Source organism: Zootermopsis nevadensis, unplaced genomic scaffold, assembly GCF_977971745.1.
Source record: "Zootermopsis nevadensis isolate Lab colony 2312 unplaced genomic scaffold, Znev_1.0 Znev_ptg000030l, whole genome shotgun sequence".
Lineage (NCBI taxonomy): Eukaryota > Metazoa > Arthropoda > Insecta > Blattodea > Termopsidae > Zootermopsis > Zootermopsis nevadensis.
Window position 1 is genome coordinate 7,122,798 of NW_028259162.1, and position 20,017 is coordinate 7,142,814.

General features: G+C 38.3%; 1 protein-coding gene across 5 annotated transcripts in view; it reads right to left on the minus strand.

Annotated features, from left to right (window-relative positions):
- Positions 1-20,017, minus strand: part of net (atonal bHLH transcription factor 8-like protein net) — a 170,233-nt gene that overhangs the window by 38,050 nt on the left and 112,166 nt on the right. The window contains exon 2 of one of the 5 annotated variants that reach the window (XM_087358782.1): positions 12,434-12,638. The exons of 3 other annotated variants lie outside the window; for them this stretch is intronic. The gene's annotated coding sequence lies outside the window, so the exon portion shown is untranslated. Of the gene's footprint in view, positions 1-4,155; positions 4,345-12,433; positions 12,639-20,017 lie in introns of those variants that run through there. One more of the 5 variants, XM_087358783.1, reaches the window with a different exon arrangement.

Consider the following 20,017-nt stretch of genomic DNA (forward strand, 5'->3'; position numbering starts at 1 on the left):
GGTCTAAATGAGATTTCCATCCAGGGGCTCAGAACGAACTGCGATTTACCTTAACACGAAGGCGAATCACAAAGAAAAATTCTTTTTTTCAATATAGTCTTTGTCAAATCCTTGCGAGTTAATTCTTAAATCCTCCCACGCTCAAAATCTTTCGCCCTATGTGAAAGCACATGTTGTAGTAGGCCTTCGTGAGAACTACACTTTCAAACCTCGGAGCAGTTCTTAACCGCCCCCACCAACGTTCAACTTAACTGCATCAAAGATGTTCGCCATATGTTATGGACCAAAAAGAAAGCATGAGTCGTGACACACTTCAGCTTGATTTGTCAGTGCTGGGTTTCAGACGCTGACTCACTAGGCTCAACATCTTGTTAGCGGCGCTTTCATGTAATAATGCGCAAACATGCCCAATATATTTTACTTATTATAAAAACGAGCGCAAGGCAAGCGTGGAACACATAGGACTTTACTTGACATCTCCACTCCACAGTGGTGATTTTAGCTAAGCTTGTTACGGCTTAGTTTATGCATCAGGACGCAGTACAGGCATTCAAATCACTTTTCAAAAAACATGCTCCTTCTTTGGGAAAGTGTTTTAGTCCACCAAAGTCTTTCATCTAACACGAATAAATATCCACCAAAAATTCCAGCCACACGCCACGAGATACGAACTGACTGAAAATTACGATTTCTGGACTCAAAAGTGTTTGCCGAAATTCTGCGAGAGTAGTCGGCAAACACTGTTTACTTACAATCTTTGTAGGTGTGTGCGATCCTTATAGACATAAAACGAAATGTATATTTTGAGTTAGGATAGCTGTTAGTACGACGACCAGCTAACGGCTGAATAAATGCAATTCGATTACGGGTGAGGGCTGGAGTTTTCTTTGCCTGAAGTCCAGAACGTCTATGGGCTCTGCCAACCTGAAGTGTCTGTAGAGTACCGGGGCTATTTACTCGGTGGTACAGCAGCCAAAGCACAGCATGAAGATAATCACCGGCTTACATCCAGGGTCAAGAGTAGTTGAAGATTTTCCTTCGCCCATCCTTAAAAAGTGCTTAAGAACGGTGACGATAATTCTATCTGAAATTCATTTGGGGATCTTAAGGCCTTTTATAGAACATCAAACTTACAAACAAAAGGCTGCAAGTTATCAAGATCTGAAAGCGGCGAACATGAAGATGACTGACTATCTTCTCATCTGTTGTGCTGTGTAGTCCGATAGAAGTTTACCGACGTTTCAGAGGTGCTTGCTGGCTCCATCAGCGCGATGAGAGTACGTTACACATCACGACTTAGTTACCATTCCGAATAAAATAATATTCCTCTAATCTATTATCGGGTTGAACGTGAGCCATCACAAAACAAACCGAGTAAACCGGTGAAAGCCAGAGAATGTGGAATAAAACATTAGATTCCAGCTGCGAAAACGTGACGACTTGGATTGAGACGAGCGTTCGGGCAGCATATAAAATGTTGAGATTTTGATAGATGAGCGACTATGCCTTCTCAAGAACGACTCCGCACCATAGAGTTGGGGAAAATACAAAAATAAGCCACTTTATAACCGATTTTGCCACCGACGAACGTTAAGGTCAACATCTCTAGAAAATAGTACAACTGCTCGCAGCTTGAACGATCAGGTGAAGGAACGGGAAGATGTAATCTGAAAGGCAATTTAAACACGAATGTGAACAGAGCTCCAAAACGAGTTAAAAGTGGCGTGAAGTGGTCATATAACGTCACGACTAACCTCCCACACTTCAGAAGTGGAACTGCGATAAAGATTCACGGCCATAAAACTGTGGGGGATACGCAAACATGCCGCTGCCTTCGGCGAGACTCGAACCTTCTGCTGACACGCGGACCTACAAGCCGTGGATGAAAAACGTTATCCATATTTTACTGCAAGAAACGAGGCTGGCTTGTCTAACAAGCTCAGGTGTCAGAGCTGTCTGCACCAGTTGCTTGGGCTTTTAATGTCCAACATTTAGTTGTATTTTAAATCAAATACGATTTATATTTTAGGGCAATCATTCGTGCAATGAAAAATCGGTTACGAAACATGAAATCTTGTAGTCAGACCGCAGGTCTAATTATGGCAGTCCAGACACCCACTTTAATAGACATATTTATTCATAAGTTCAAACAAAACAAGTGGTTCTAAGTAAAAGGTTACTACAGACAACTGAAGGTTGCCATAGCCTATGTTTAACGACGCTGGAAATCAATCTTATCCAGATCCATGTTTCTCAAATCGTGAAGCACAACTGGTGGGTGAGACACGAAGCTGCAGTGTAAACAAAAGTTTAATTTGTTTCTAATTTTATTTAACGACATTGTATCAAACGTGAAATGTGACTTGCTAATAATAACCTGCAGATGTGTTTCAAATAAGGTACAAGATAAGTGAAGTGAGTTTTGGTTTTATTTTATTTAACGACGCCTTATCAAATCATGAAGAATATTTCGTCAGTGATGCATAAAAGAATTACAAATTGGACAAAAGACAATTATGTTTAATTACACAGTTTTTACTTCACGTACTGGTACTGCACCAACTGCACAGACGCTATGGACGAATACAAGAAACGAAAGAATAATTATTAATGATGCGTTGAAAATTTTACAAGAGAAATAACGACAAACTTTACGCACATGCCTCGGAGGAATACGGCGTAAAGCTTCGGGGACAGAAGTGGACTGAGATCTGTTCGGATGAATCTCACTCCGTACTGGAGATTCAGACGATGAATTCGGAACGGCCTGAAAGGAAGCGTCCCATGCACTATTTGAAGGTACTTTACTACCATATATCTGGAATATTTCTTCGTTTATAAAAACAGCAGCCCCGCTTATGACACAAAACGTAATGGAATGGGGCAACCCGATGAGAAGATAATAATGGAAAGGATTTTAAAATAAATACGATGTGATGTGTAAGATGGATTCAACTGCGTCGCGGTTTACATGGTGCTTCTTGTGAACAGGGTAATGGATTTTATAATTACACAGAAGGTGGGGAATTTCTTAATCAGGTCAACGACTATAAGATGGATTCTGTTCGTTAAGTTTAGTCCTATATTTACAATGTCTCAGAATAAAAAAACAGTATCCGTAACACGCATTAACCTTGAATCACTGTATCTGTTTCTTTTGTTTTACCATACAAACAGTTGTTAATACAAAAACTTGATTACTCTTATTTCAACACTTGTGACGGGATAAATAAACGCAATTAGTAAAGCTCCGACCACATGTTGTTATTGCCAGGTGCATTGTATTATTTATAACAAATTGTGTGTTATTACTACCTGTATTTGCACTGCAGACATTTCATCTAACGATAATGACGCAAAATGAAGTATGGGATATTGCTGAAAAGCAACGCAAACATTGCCCCAGTGCGTGACTAGCTACGTTTATCAAACTATTTTCTTCATCTTGATATTAACGCTAATTCTCATTTATCTCACGGTTAAATATAAAGACTAGCTGTCATTTTGTCATCAAGACAGGGAAGGAGTACTCAAATTGGGTACAGATCTACACCGAAAACCTCATTGGACCTCCCCATATTCTGCAGACAAAAATACTTCTTTACACACATACACCTGTTGGAAACCCAATAAAATTAAGAAATATTACACATTTCCCTCTTGAGATTCGTTACATCATTATCATAAAATTTGACGGCCGAGTTCATGTAAGGAGTCGTCCGCATAATACAGGGTATACACAAAAGAATGGTGCAACTGTGACTGGCGACTCATTTTTGGACATGTTGGAAAGCTGGTTGTTACCCCAACTGAATACCAATTATGACGATTACATCCTACAACTGGACGGAGCTCCTCCCCATTTTCACAGGAATGTACGAGTGCTTCTCAATCGTGTTTTTCCACAGCGCTGGATGGGATGAGTTTGATTACCGTGTGGATGTGTGTCGTGTGACCCAGGGTACACACATTGAAGGATTGTAATTAACGCATGAGAAACTTGGACAGTTTCCGCCGCTGACGGTGTATGCTGTGCCCGTGTAAGGTAAGAAATAATTATTTTATTAATTTCTAACGGACGTCGAACGCACATATTCGTCCCGACTACGCCACTTTGATCTGTATACGAAAGATGGAAATAAGGGCAATACTTACGTGCTGGTGTTGATTTGATTTAGCCAAGCCAAAGTTCAGCTAAGTAGGTGAAAAATGGCTGTTAGAAGGACAAAACTGCTCCATCTTTCCAGACTTCCTAATGACACCGGTTCGATTTGGTTTCCATTGGCTTTCAGCACATGCTGTGATGGGGTTAGGGGTCATGACTAGGGTCAAAACGTTCTAAGACCGTGTCCTGGCGCCAACTGTGGCGTCCTTTAAGCCAGTCGCTCGTCACTGAGCTTTTCGATCGGAAACAAAAAGAAATACAGAAATGTGTAAACATATAACAACAAATGACGGCGCCACGAGAGTGATAAATATCTGAACAAACACATTGAATGTCGTGATTTATAAATACCAGGGTACAGGCTCGCACAAAGCGTTGTAAACCGAACAGATATCGGGATTTATTTAATTAACATGAGCAGCAGCGGCAAAGAAACTATTATTATGCCGCGGCCAATTTTTTTCTATCTTCCTGTTTATTATATTTGTTCTGGAGGCTCAGTTTTAAACCCGGATCAAAGTTTTGCTTTTGATTACACTTCACTCACTTGGAGCTGCCCGTATAACGAACCATCTTTATTTGGCAATGATGTTAAAATGTTTTACTTTCTTACTGTTGTCTTAACTGCATACTGTTAGCGGTATTATGCATTAAAATTTAAATCGCAGTTGAAATATTTTACTTCTTTTCTGTTGATTGTCGTATTACAGTTTCGATATTAAATTTACGTCGAAATGCTGTATTTACTGGACAATATGACAATACAACGTAAACCGAAGACAAACATACATGTCCAAAGCAGGATTCGAACCCATGATCCCAGCAACAAAGCGGCCAAGACCACACTGACAATGTGACCGGCAAACATGGCACTGAACAGATCTTGCCAGTACTTTCCGATGATGAGCGATTTTTCAAACATTCTGTAACTTCTAATTAATCATTCCGGAGCGGATACTTTTTTTAACACAAAACGCAGATGAACGTTTGTTTGCGTGCTTTTTCCACAAAACTGTGTTCCCTGATTGCATGTAAGTTTGCACATGGCTAACGAACATCCTTACGACGTTACGTTTGAAGAAAACACGGCTTGGATAAATTGCTAATGTGAAATGTCCGTGTCTCTAAACAAAAGGTAATGAATGTCAGATTACAGACAGTGACTTGTACAAAATCTGAAAGAGCAACCATCTCAGTGAACCTAGAAATATTTTCAACGTGAGTGGATTTATTACTGAAATGTCAACATGTATGAATAACTTTTGCCAGAAAGTTTGTTTCACGCAAAGTACCTTATCGTATGTATGTATATATGTGTGTTTGTTTGTTTGTTTATGGTTTACTTAACGACGCTGTCAACAGCTCCGATTATATGCCACCGAATGATAGGATGATCAGTGAATAATGAACTGGAAATGACGTGTAATGAAGTAGTCATGGCGGTATTTAAGGTACCATCCCGACATTAGTATAAAAGTATTAGGAAAAACCACGAAAAACCTCAGTAAGGATAAGCAGACTCAACTCAGATTTCAACCCTAGACGTCCCCAATACAAGGTATGAGAACTGTCAGTGGATCGCGACGTTCGGTCTACCTGAGCAGGGCATCGCATTCTCTTCAGTTGAGCAGATTAAAATTTGAACGTTACGACAAGACGTATTCTGTAAAATTAGATCTGAAGTTTTCAAACTCTGTGTTACGGAACGTTCTTAAGCGGTCGACAGTCATTCCGCTGATTAAGAAATTTTCCACCTTCTACGAATCCCGAACACTCACCATCGCGCGGCCACTGGACCCTATACGGAGCCAGTTTAATCCAATCTATTCACAAGGACTGGGCGACCGGAATTCGATTCCTGGTAGAGGCAGGACTGTTTTTCGTCACCATGGCCAGTGCGGTTGTAGGACCCACCAAACATCCCAACCAATGGGTAATCGTCTGTGGGCTCTTTCAGGATAAAGTGGTCGAACCATGAAGACGATCACTCATGCGTAAATAATACGTGGAGCTGTTCCATTTTACACCCCTATACGTCTTCATGGCACATGACTAACGTTATCTTTACTTCTGAGGTACCTTATAAACTGGATGACTAACCGCATCTCAGACGAAGCAGCACGCAACTGTATGCTAACTAAACGAGTCTGGCAAGCCAAACATTTGACAGATGTACAAATACTCGGTGCTATTATCAGTTTATTTGATGTTATAAGCGTGTGTACAGACGCCACCAGGGGTATGAGTCAAGGTCATCCATCGCGGAGAGCACATGCTCCAGGGGGAGACACTAAGGCCACCCTTAGAGGTTATCGAAATCACTGACGCCTCGGAACGATAATAAATAAAACTGTCCAATTAATAGTTACAAATGTATGACAAAGTACAGCTGCTGCCCCAGGCTTATCTGCAAGGCACTTTCACGCATGTTGAATGTTTTTTCGTAATGGAAAAATTGTAAGCCACACTATGACAGTCTGTGGATTAACCTGGTGATGTAATGCAGCAATTTTCCTGTATATGTGCGAATGGAATAGCGGCAGATGCCATAGGTTGTGTTAACACATTATTTTTGCACACGAGCTTACATCGTCCTTTGAATGGTTATATACAGTTTCTCACGGCGACAAGTACGAAGATGGCTGTATTCTGGGTTGTAGCACCATCTACTATGGTAGATGTACAGACAGATGTTTCAGAAGAATCTACTGTCTCCATCATCTGGGTCAATATCTACCAGAGTACATGGTGCTATAACCCTTTGACTGTTTGAGTGGGATTATTTTCCTTCATTTACCTACATATTTATTTTCGATGTCGTTTTTTAATAATCTTTATTATCTATAATTTCCTTAATCCTTGTTCCTCTGTTTACAGTGGTATTCCATATTACGTGCCGTATTTGTCAATGGAAGAAATGTTTTGTATCTGCAATAAATAATTTAACTAAAATCTAAACTTTATATAACATTTCAAACTTATTTCTTTTATAATCAGAAATTTCACAAAAAATTCTTACTTTTACAACGTACAAATGGTATCCCATACATATCACCCATCCTACTGACTATACTGAAACTTTTGGGGAAATTCCAGGACACCCTTTCTTGAGATGCATGTAGAAAAATCGGGAGTTAACATGGCAGATGATTTACGGAAATATAAACATGTGTGGTATGACTGCCAACATATTAAAGTCTAATTAAAATCGATGTTGGATAACATCGGAGATAGCAGGGGTCACAACAAATGTGCCACTGAGTTAGAAAAGGAGTTTATTCAACATCTGCAAAGTCATCCTCCTTCAATTTATCATATACGTAACGGGTGATTCACATTTTCCAAAAAGAGAGCGAAACACAGCCAGAGACCGCTAAGAGCTGCAGCATCGAAGTCTCGCGAAGTGGAGTTCTGCCGTTGGAGGCACTCGGAACTGAGACGTGCTCTAGTTATTGACAGTCTTCATTAAATAAACTGAACTGCAAGCAACTTCACGTGCTGCTGAGCACTACAACATTAACAAAACGTCTTTTCTGATAAGAGGTAACAATACGGTACCACAACGTTACGAACAAACTCGCAAATACATACACTTTTAAAATATAAAAGTTCATTTCAGTAAGGCTACGTGTTCTTCTCTGATGTGTTGTGGCTTGGTGGGTTATTTTGACAGATTTTACACAGGACTACGAATTAACAAACAGAAATACCGTCGATCTCTTCGTATCTTAAGTCTACCAGAAATGCCTTCGAGAACCCAAAAATTGACAAATCCCGAAAAATAAAATAAACAAGACAATAAATAATTTTGCGGGTGTTTCTTCTTACCGATTTGTCAGTCCTTTTCTGCGAGGATTCCTTGTTTCATCTTTCCTGTTCAAATGTAATTCTGTCGCAGAAACTGATTTGCTGATCGCTGCCCGTTTGATCTCCATGTACATTGCAGAATGTGAAGGATGTGTTATTGAAATAAACGAAATCAATTTCACGAGTGAATAACAATACAAAAATCGACTTTTATTTTTATTTGCGGCATATTTAACTCCTCTCTCAAAAACCCAATTACTCTACATGTCACAGCACGTGATAAATGTAAAACTAGTTCACAATAAGCCGATGGTGATAACAAAAACTAACAAATTCTGAATGGCAAGTATCACAACAAATCACAAGACCATTCCACCAAAACTCTTCAACTGTAATGCTCTTGGCTGTGATTTGTTACTTTGTACATTTATTCAATACAATTGTTTGTAATTAAATATGGCGTTGTATGCAGCGGGCTTATGCGGAACTCGCTAACTTGAGATTAGCAGGAAATCATAAGTTACTGATATCTGTTCAACAGATTCCCACATTCACTGCATTCAAAAATTTAACAAAAACGAAAAACAAGTCTCACAAATCAGGTTTATTGATTTCGTAAATGAAATTTTAATGTCTAAGGGACAGTTTTGGTAAATTGCTGGTTAAATGAAACACAGGTTGTAAAGTAGCACACATACTTGTGTTTTAATTTTTGGATTTATATTCCTTTACCCCTCCAGGACAAATTAACCTAATTCCCAGGGCATTCGGTAATTGTAAGAAATGCGAAATGAAGTACCTCTGTTAAAGAAAAGACGCTGAAAAGTTAAAACACCGACGATACTGAACGATTCTGTCAGCCAAGTCAGTTTGCCCAGTCCCTTCTCCCCTTCCACATTTTTTTGCCAGTGTAGGCCAATCGTGCGTAGTCTGAACCCCAGTTACAAATTATTTAATCAACCCTGTCTCCCCCCCCCCCACCCACCCTAGTGGGCACATCTGGATGGTCTGTAATGTGACGGCGACATCGGTACTGCATCTGGTATAATCCATTGTCAGGGCAGCCCAACAGTACACGGGCCACGGGCCGACAGCTGAATCATCAAGAAGCAAACCGACCGGGCTTACAATAAACTGGATGACATATTTACCTCAACAAGAATTAACATATGGACAGACTGTTGCCATGGTTACAGTACCAGGTGCTAGAAACAATAGACTTCACCTGGTTGGACCCTACCGAAGTATCGTGAACAGAGAGAGGGGCTCTCTTTTTGTGACCGTGTGTGTGTGTCCTCTCACTTCATGGAAACATACTTCCCCGACATAATCCTACATGAATGGTCGTCACTTCATTAAAGGTTTCAGCGCCTGGGAAGTGACCGAATCTGTGAGCACTGACTACCAATTAAGAGACCTTCCCAAATATGTTCTTGACACTGGTGACATATACAGCTTAACACTGTTCGTGACTTTTCAGCAATATAAATTATAAATTACCACAGAAATACACTAAAATAATCCTCTTTAATAAAAACCAGCATGGAATGGGTCAAATGTATACGTACAGGCTATAATTAGTTTTTCATAATATAAATATGACCAATATTTTGCATCTAAGCAATTACATAAATTTTAATTTGCTAACTATGATTTGATTCGGGGAACTAAATTGTACAAGGTAAACCATTCAAGCAATCCAATTATTTCTATTTGAGTGGAGCAGTAACACAGAAATTACATCATAATAAGGCACCTTATATCTGCCGTAGCATTATTTCGCTTTATAATGTTCATCGGAAATAGTTAAAAATTATTTTAATTTCCAGGAATCAAATTATTCATTATTTTCCTGCAGAGATGTATTCAGAAACGCATGTTTTATACCAACCAATCAATTTCCTTAATTTATATGGTAATTATATTTACATTTGAAACATGCTCACTTGCTAGCGTTAATGATACATTCTGAGAACTAATTAAACGTAAAACGATGATCAGTTTTGGTGTTACCAAAATGTAATGCGCAGGTACAAAATAAAAATTAAACAGTACGTTTATTTCGGCACGGTGTCATGTAATTACATTTCTGACCTTCATGTACAAATGAACTTACATCATAGAAGGATGGATTCAATTAAGCCCCCCCCCCCCTTTCAATGTATTGTATAATGCTAGCAGATTTTCGTGTTAATGAAATAATACGAAGTTCACTTTGTGCCCATGAATAACCTTTCGAGTTAAAGTAAAACTTGCATCATTCAGATTTCCATTGTGTAAAATACGGTCCCTACTAACAGATTAACAAACACTAAAATTCAGTAAGCAAGTAATTAGTAACATCCATCTTTTCCGTAAAAGAAGCGCGGCCAATGGACCCAATACTGAGTCAGTTTAACCCAGATCACATCTTTATAATCGATTTCCCTGAATGGCATTTGAGGTTCTCACGGCGGCGAGTATTAAGATGGCTATCTTCTGAGTTGTATCTCGCGCAGTCTGGTAGAAGTTTCCAGGCGTTTCAGAGGTAGGTACTTGCTGGTTCCATCATCAGGGCGATGATCACCCAGAAGAGAGCCATCTTATTATTTTCTTATATTTCACGTCAACATGATCTTCCATTCTCTGAAGCTACCATTATTATTACTATTACTACGACGGTGACATTAGTAATAACGACAATGCCAACTGCAAAACAATAAATGTAACTAACCACTGTGAAGACACTTGTAGTCAATCTGCATTCGCTAGGAAACTGACTGAAATCAAGACTAATTTATTTTTATATATTCCTCGTTTTCCTTGGGCGAATGTCAATACAATGCCCCAAAATATAGGGCCTCCGTCTTTAGCCACAGGCTTCTCGATTTCCAAATTTAATGTAGTTCTTCCCATATGCAACTTACGACAATCTACGTTTCTAGGCCAAATTATTAGACTTAACTCGATATAAGATTTAATCTGTTCGCTGCTTCTCCTGTGTGAACAAACTGCAGATTTCTTCTGTGTTGTCACACACTTCCTTAATTATAACCACGAAACAACTTGGCTTAAATACTGTACACTCTTAGTCATATAATGCTCATACTGACGTCAACAGAATAGTTCTGTAGCGTCAGACTTAGTGTCACCTACGTGAGAAAAGAAAAGGATAATTATTTAAATAACATAATTTTAATGCAACGCCTGAGAACTTCCAAACTATGCTACAAAGACACACTGCTGAGAAAAAAAAAAGACTTCATTCTCGACCAAATCGATGGTGTTAGAACAATCGATAAAACAGTCGATACCTTAATTAACGACGTGAATAGCTTTGACCAGTATGACAGGAATTCGATGCACACCGAGAATATTGGAAATTTTTGACTTTTCTTCCCCACATCCACAAATGATGAGCCCACCCAATATCGCGTGAACGATAAAATTCTACTGCTCTTCATTTTCCGAAAATTATCATAAAGCACCAATAATGTCGTTATAGGTTAGAGGGAAATTCACTTAACAGTGACATTACTATAGCAAGGTCCAAAATCCACAACCAAACTATTACAGACAGAGCCGTTTTCATTCGTGGGGGGGACATAATTTAAATATATCAATAAGAAACAGGATATATATTGTTTAAATCTTGTCCGTCTAATCACAATAAATTCTTATTAAATATTAAAATATTACAATATCTGATAAACATCTGATAAAAAATGTACGCTAAAATAATATATAGAAATTGTATTTAAGAAATTGTATCTAAGTTATTATTGATTTGAATCTTTATATAATTATTTACACCTGAAGATAGTTCTTTTAGGAACTGAAACATGTCTAATGTAAATCGAATATTTCGATAAAGAACATCAATTAATATTTTAAATATTTTAAATGTTAATTATTGTAATATTTTAATATTTAATAAGAATTTATTGTGATTAGACGGACAAGATTTAAACAATATATATTTATTATATCACAATATGACGCAACTTTACTATCTCAAGAAACAGGATATAAGACTGTGGTTTGGAATCATCTGGCAGAGGACAGCACCTTCGGGTTAGATAAAAGATGGAGAATTTCTTCACTACAGAGAAATTATTAGTTTCTCACGATAGACTTCGCTCCACTTAGTTGAGCAGCTATGAAGTAAAATATACTATAATTATTTAGTCATACTTCATGGCTTCAAAAATCTTTCGTTCGTGATAACATTGTTTGTGAGACGAAACACTGTAAACATTTATCCATAAGACGATACTGTTCTTCTGGGTATCGACACCATACAGTCCCCAACGTTTCGGAGAAATACACAGTCTCCATCTTCAGGGCTGAATTGTTAGAAAAGAGAGAGACCCGTTCAGAAACCGATTGGCGTACAGACCGAAGAAAAATTAACCATCTCTGTGTACTTGTGTACTGAGTGAAGTTTTTCTACAATAAGCCAATTGTGTTGTGTGTCCACACCTGGATAAGCCAATACCGCAAACGGTCTGCAATTCACGCTACACTCCTCTTCCGGGTGCTACCAGGTCGGCCCTCCAGATCAGACACGGGATGTTCTCATCTCAAACACCTGCCCAGCAACCCTCATGATCTCGCCCCTTCCTTCCTTCCGTCCTACTTCCTCCCCTTTCTTTACACGTGCCGTGCGCCAGTCACTCACCCCATGCTAAAAACAGATGTGATAATATCATAGGGGCGTCCGTCAGAACACCAGTTCGATTAGCCGGGGAACTGCGTTGGGGGAGTGTAGTCAGACAGCGCGTGTCTGTCGTGGCGACGCGACACGACGTGATTCGGGTAAAGAAATGTTTGTCCGTCTGTCACACGCTTCATCTCAGAAACTCCTAAACAGACTTCGGGTAAATACGATACAAGGGAAATAATTTCGATGCGCGGGCATATCTATATTTCGGGATATAAGCTTCACTTCACAGAATGCATTTCCCAAATGTTATTTTTCTCAAAAAATACTATGGTCCCTCAGACAGTTTTGCCCCACAATTGCTTCTCAGCAAAGAATTATACAAAACTGCTAAATTTGGTGTCCAGATACTTTAAATACCTTGCATGCAAACACTATTTTCTACGTAGTCAAAATGGTAATGTCAAATTTCAGCTGTTTTCCATAATTTATTGTTTGCAAAATACAATATGGAGCAAACCTTTTTAACTGTCCTACATGCTATCCCATCAAGGGCTACAATGTTTATTCCCAGCATCTCCCATAATGTCAATTATTAATGAAAACAGATAGAAACTGAATGAAAAAACTGGCAGTACCTTTAATAACAGTTTGCTAATTTCATTTACAAAAAAAATCGCGAAAACAAGTGACAACTAATCTCGGCAGAAAACACAACAGATAAGTTGGCTACTAGCCACCGCGTAAGATAAAGCCGCCATAAATGTGAATGTGTGAAAGGAACTGGTCCTGAACCCTTAAACAATACATTTAAAGCATTCCAGCGACTATTATAATTAGTGTTCTCAAACACAAACCGTGTGATAAGAAGAATGTTAGTATTTATGTCTGTCTTCCTTACTCATTATTGGATCCAGCACAAAAGAAAGACGACGTACGAAATACCTTGGGCAGCGAGCCATGATGAGTTATGGTTCAGATAGAACAGGTGTAACCACTAACATCGATTCATACATCTTTCCAACTCCCTACTGCAGTGGGATTGTTATAAAGGAAAATCAACACATTTGTGCATTCAAGAAACACCAGCCTCTACAAGAACTTAGACGCTGTAAAAAAAAGAGAGAAAAATCATGTTAGAATCACCATTCTTTGCATTTCTCCCATACCTGGCAGGACCCCGCCACGAAAGAGAAACACATTCTAACTGTTGTACCTTATAAATCATACTAAATGCCAAGCAGGAAGTTTATAGCTGACTGAATTAATTTACAGCTATTCTGCATATATCCAACGCACGTCATCAATGAACATCAATCAACACTAATATAACACATCCTATCGGTGCATTAGGCCTACTCTTTGTATGTTAAACAAATCAGCTTGTCTGACTCACGCAGGGTAAATTTAAGTTTAAGTGTTCGCTGCCAGATTTCCACAGTTTTCCAAGCGAATGCAATGTCTTCTGAAAGAAAGATTTAAAAAAACAAGGACGTACTGGTTGGCTCCCCTGCTTAGCGTTTTCGATGTCGCGGGTTCAGATATCGGCCCAGTGACCTGTTGTCCTGCCTGACAGGGTTTCTTAGCAAAAATCTGCATATCGATTTATAGGTCTATTAGGCTATGGCCTTGTAATCCTGGGGTCTCGGGTTCGATTCCCGGCGGTGCCCGAATTTATAACTTGTGTTGGGCAAGGCCGTGGTCTAGGCAACACGGAGTTTTCCTCCGGGGGCTTCCCCGGTTTCTCCATGGCATCCCAACAATTACTCCATTCACACACAGAAGAAGGCAATGGTAAACCACTTCTGGATCATCTGCCAAGAACGTATATGAACAGGTCCCAGTCCGAGAAAAGGATGGAAGGATCCTGTTCATATGGACCTGTCGTCGGACAGAACACTAAATAATAATAGGCTATGACCACATTCTTGGACATCCTCTCAAATTTATCATTCAAATAATTATCGTAAGTCTATTATTTGACTCTACGGATTAAAAACGCATCGTTTAAGAAATTAAGAACTTGACAAAATATAAGACAAAGGATTGCTTTGACCCGTAATTAGTTTCATTTAACAAACTGCATGATTAAGCGGTCGATTATCTTACTTAGAAACCTATGCAATTGTTACCTGTTGAAAGGCTTTATTTCAGAAGTCACCCAGAAGTTTTAAACCTGTCTCTATGAGCTGCAACTAGAATACAGATTACTATTAACTTCTATTAATTAAGTAGTACAGGCAATCCCCATAAACTAATTCCAGTCGCAGAGACAGGCCCGCTACTTAATGTACAAATTCTACAATTTTCGGGTCAACTGTCAAAGATCAAAACCAAATAAATTGGTTCTTAAAATACAGTTTTTCAGTGAAGAGAATAAACGGGAAAGAGTACGTTCTTTTCGTTCACTGAACACAATTTCATATCCATGGGGAAAAAAGGCCAAGATTCAATTCTCAAAATGCTTACTACATTCCAGTTGAGAATACATTCCCTTTTCCATCTAAAATCTTCAAGATTTTTTCCCCTTGGAATGGGCGTGAAACTTCGTCCCTCGTAACGTAAGATCATACTTTGAGGGTTTCAGAACACGAAGCTGTGGACAATATTTGGATTAAAGATGGAGTAATTAACAAGAGATTGGGATAAAGAGCACAATATCACAATCCTTACCATTCATAAAATATTATCAAATTACGTTGGATCAGATAGGACAGGCAAGCAGCTCCCAGAGAGACTACAAATACACAAAACACACAAAATTATAATCGGAGAACTTAAAGGAAACAGATAAATTGAGATACTCGGACGCAGACCGAAAGGTAATATTAAAATAAATATTTGTTTAAATCTTGTCAGTCTAATCACAATAAAATTCCTATTAAATATTAAAATATTACTATAATTAACATTTAAATATTTAAAATATATTAAAATGATGTTCTCTATCGAAATGTTCGATTTACATTAGAACATCACTTTTTACACGACATGTTTCAGTTCCAAATGAACCATCTTCAGGTGTATAAATTATATAAACTTAAATATAATTTCTTAAATGCAACTTTTAGTCAGAATTTTTAAGAAATTATACTTAAGTTTATATAATTTATACACCTGAATATGGTTCATTTGGAACTGAAACATGTCGTGTAAAAAGTGATGTTCTAATGTAAATCGAACATTTCGATAGAGAACATCATTTTAATATATTTTAAATATTTAAATGTTAATTATAGTAATATTTTAATATTTAATAGGAATTTTATTGTGATTAGACTGACAAGATTTAAACAAATATATATTTATCACAATATGACGCAACTTTATCATATTATTAAAATAAATTTTATATATACAGGATTTGAGGTGGGTTATCGGTTCTGGGAATAGTGGTCACTGACAGGCTTTTATGATTACGGTAACGAACTTCCGGATTTTATAAAGTGTCAAATTCTGGACTGCCTTAGGGCTATGCTCCATGGAATTAAGTAAACATAAATATACAAGATTCAAAATTTTGTATTCTAGCCGGAACACGGTTTCCTTACGTCTATACCACGCAATATTCAAACAGCAAGAGAAACACATTTACCTATACCTCGTTAGGAGTCGAACAGCCAAAACCAAACTGAGAATTTCTCTTGTGGGACCTGTCACTAAATTCAACGGGTTAACCAAAGTGCAATAACTCGTTTAGGATGACCGTGTGATTTCCCACCACAAATGCATGACATTAATAATGACATACAACAAGAAATAAATACACACAACAAAGAGAGACTAGTTGGTAAATGGCGACAAGTATTTTATTATGCATCCCGAGAGTACGCATGGGTGACGCATCAAGATATATTATGTACAGAGTACAAACACACGGATACATAGTACATAAACCGCAGTGGAAAAGCGATATATGTCAGCTTCTGAAAACAGCGCGAGACATTAAGTTCTTAAACATTAAAATCCGCCACTGGTGCAAAGCTTAAAGGCCAGAACTGATATTTATAGACCTATTTAACGACATTTAATCAACTTCGCATTTTATTTTATTTTGCAAAAGACGACTGTAAATGATAATCTGGTAAGAATACGGGAAAATAATTGTTGTCTGTTATAAAGTACATTCACATGAAGGGAACACAAAAAAAAAACCGTTTCAAAAATTTTCAGCCCCGAAGATGGAGACAGAGCGTTTCTTCTACCGATAAGTGTGAACGGCGCCCAAAGCCAGAAGCAGATCATCATTCTCACCGCCGTGAAAACTTTATATTTCACAAATGTGGTACTTTTTTACATTTGGGCAGGTGGAAAACTTTAGTGCAAATGGACTTAAACCCTTTATGGTCGGTTTAGTTCCTCACCGTACCCGTAATACTCTGTGGCGCCCATTCACAAACAGGACGGCCCACACAAACTGTCTCACCCACCTCTCGTTACCGATGCATGTCTGAAAGTACTTTCTGTTTACTGTACGGGCCAAGCCAACCCCCCTCCCACTTTTCCTCACCACATACTGTGCAGCTTTGATGCAAGAAGTGGACAGAAGTTTGGAATCGTGCCTACCCATACTCTACATTCAGTGGCACTCGACTGTCGTCAGAATGTAGACACCACTAAAACATTTTGCTTATGATTAATATTATCACTTTATTTTACATGGCAGCGGTTCCATATTGAGCTCAGTAAAATGATATTAGGATGGGAGGACCAAGAACTGCTGTGACGTATAGTTTCGATGTAGGCCGAAACTGTGCAGAAATCTCTGACATTATTTCTTAAATCTGTCAGTTGAATCTGCCGCGTATTAATTACAAGAGGGCGCACCCAGAACACGTCCACTTGTCCTGAACTGTATTCGTTTACTCGACATTGTAACAACTGCTGGGATTATTTATGCCAGTTGTATTTAGGGCAGAACTTGTAGACTTGTCCTGTATTACATTATTTGTTCAGTCTTATTTTACAGCCATTAATTAACTACTGGAGTTATTTAGCGTCATATGCGATGTAGTAGGGTAAATTTGAATGACGTATTAAGAGGGGTGAGGAAAGATGCAGTCATAGTTTACTCTAAATATATTTAAAATTCACCTGCAGGAACGAAAGAGAAATAAATTAACTAACTAGATGGCTTACAGAACCCGAAGGTTCATCACCGAATTAACCAAAGCCCTCCACCGGACCGTCCTGGGCCCACAAAATCCAGTCTCCTTCGACTCCTATCTCCCATAGATCCCGCCTGAGATTATCCTCCCATCTACGTCTAGGTCTCCCCAGCGGTCTCTTCCCCTCAGGCTTCCCAACCAACACCCGGTGCACACCTCTTGTGCCATCCATGCGCGCTACATGCCCCGCCAATCTCATTCTTCACGACTTAATCACCCTGACAATATTGGGGGAGGAGTACAATTTTTTAATTCATCATTATGAAGCTTTCTCCAGACCCCATCATCTTCTCTCCTAGGCCCAAATATCCTCCTCAACACCCTGTTCTCAAACACCTGCAATCTGTGTTCCTCCCTCTGAGTGAGAGACCATGTTTCGCACCCATACAAAACAACAGGCAGAATTATTGTTTTGTATATTTTAATCTCCAAGTTCTAAGAAATCAGACAAGAAGACAAAATATTTTCCTCATAAATATAATTTTTATTTACTATTGTTGTTCTCAACGCATCTCCTTCTTTCAGACCGTTCTTGATGGAAAATGACTCAGATAAATATTTACCTATACGAATTTTGCTACAGGTTTCATTTAAGCACATTTTTATTAGACTCACTAACTTCTTTGATATACCAAATTCAATGAGAATATTGTGTAACACTTCTCTCTTCACAGAGGCATAGGTTTTTTTTAGATCTATAAATAATTTATGTACTCCCATTTTTTCTCTAGTATCTGACGAATGCAAAAGATCTGATCAATCGTTGATCTGTTACGTCTGAACCCACACTGATGATCCCCGATAATGTTATTCACATATGGAGTTAATCTCGCCAGAAGAATGTTTGATAGAATTTTGTACGAGGTAATTACCACACTCACAGAAGGGGAAAAAAACACGAAAATCTCAAGACCCGGACCTCCCAGCCGAGCCCCAAAAACAAAGACCGCTCATACAAAAATGACGAGAACTAGCTTCTACAGAGCAAAATATGATCCCTAATGATTAATAATACGATGATTAAAGTAATAATAATAATAAATGCTACTACTATTTTACGAAGTAGGATTTGAGGTCGTCACGGCTGCCAACAATAAGAATACCCTTCTGGGTTGTAGCGTCATGTAGTCTGATAGAAGTTTACCATCGTTTCAGAGGTCCTTGTTGCCTCCATCATTAGATACTCTCATCGACCTCTGATACGTCCGTAAACTCCTACCAGACTACACAGCTCTACAATCAAGAAGATAATTATCTTCACCGTTTAAAGAACTATAAAATAACAACATTAGAGGAACTATTAAGCTCAGTGACGGTATAAATTCACTACAGCGCACTATCAGATGCTTCCTTTTTGTGGAGGTTATACTTTATCACGTTACGAAAAGAAGTGATTAAATAGACTATTGGCAGGAACGGAAACTGCTAATATTCGCAGTTTACCGATGTGTTCATACAGCATAAAACATTCAAGTAATTCAACCACAAAACAAACCCACACTCTAGTACATTCCACCACCAACATTATCATCCTTTTTATTTGCTTCTGAAGTACAAACAGCCGTGTCGAACGAGAGGGAAACACAAACAAGCGTATTGTATTGCAGTCTGTTTTCTTTGAAATAGAAAATAGAACGAAATCAGTTGGAAACGTTTCATTTAAGTGGGCAAATAAGCGTGATCTCAAGTCATGTGATCTGTAGCTTTCGCGACGACTGAATTCAATGAAGTCTTCATGGGCGATTAACCGCGTCAGGTGGGCGTATAAAACCGACGTTTCGAGAGCCGTCCTCGAAAGGTCGGTTTCATACGCCCACCTGACTTTTCACATTAGTTAATTTAAAAAAAGCTGTTTTCAAATATTAATAACAATAGCAACCAACTGATAACGAATAATCTCAGTTCTTGGTCTATAAACAAAACTCAAATATATATATGAAATAATTCAGAGCAACATGATTAATTTAATAAACATTTTGATTAATTCCGACAAGGCAATTTTTGTATGAAATAATTTAATAACAAACCGCCATAAAAAAATATTAGAAACCCTTCTAGTACAAAAAAATTATCTTAATTTCAATATTTCCAATAAGTAGCTTATGTTTAACAAATTTACAAGCGAAATTTGGTCAACAGAAACCTGGAAACCTGGCGTTAAACGCTGACAACTTTCTAAGAAATCCTGTGTTACCTTCTTTAAATGTGAAAGAATTCAATGCTGCAATTAATTAA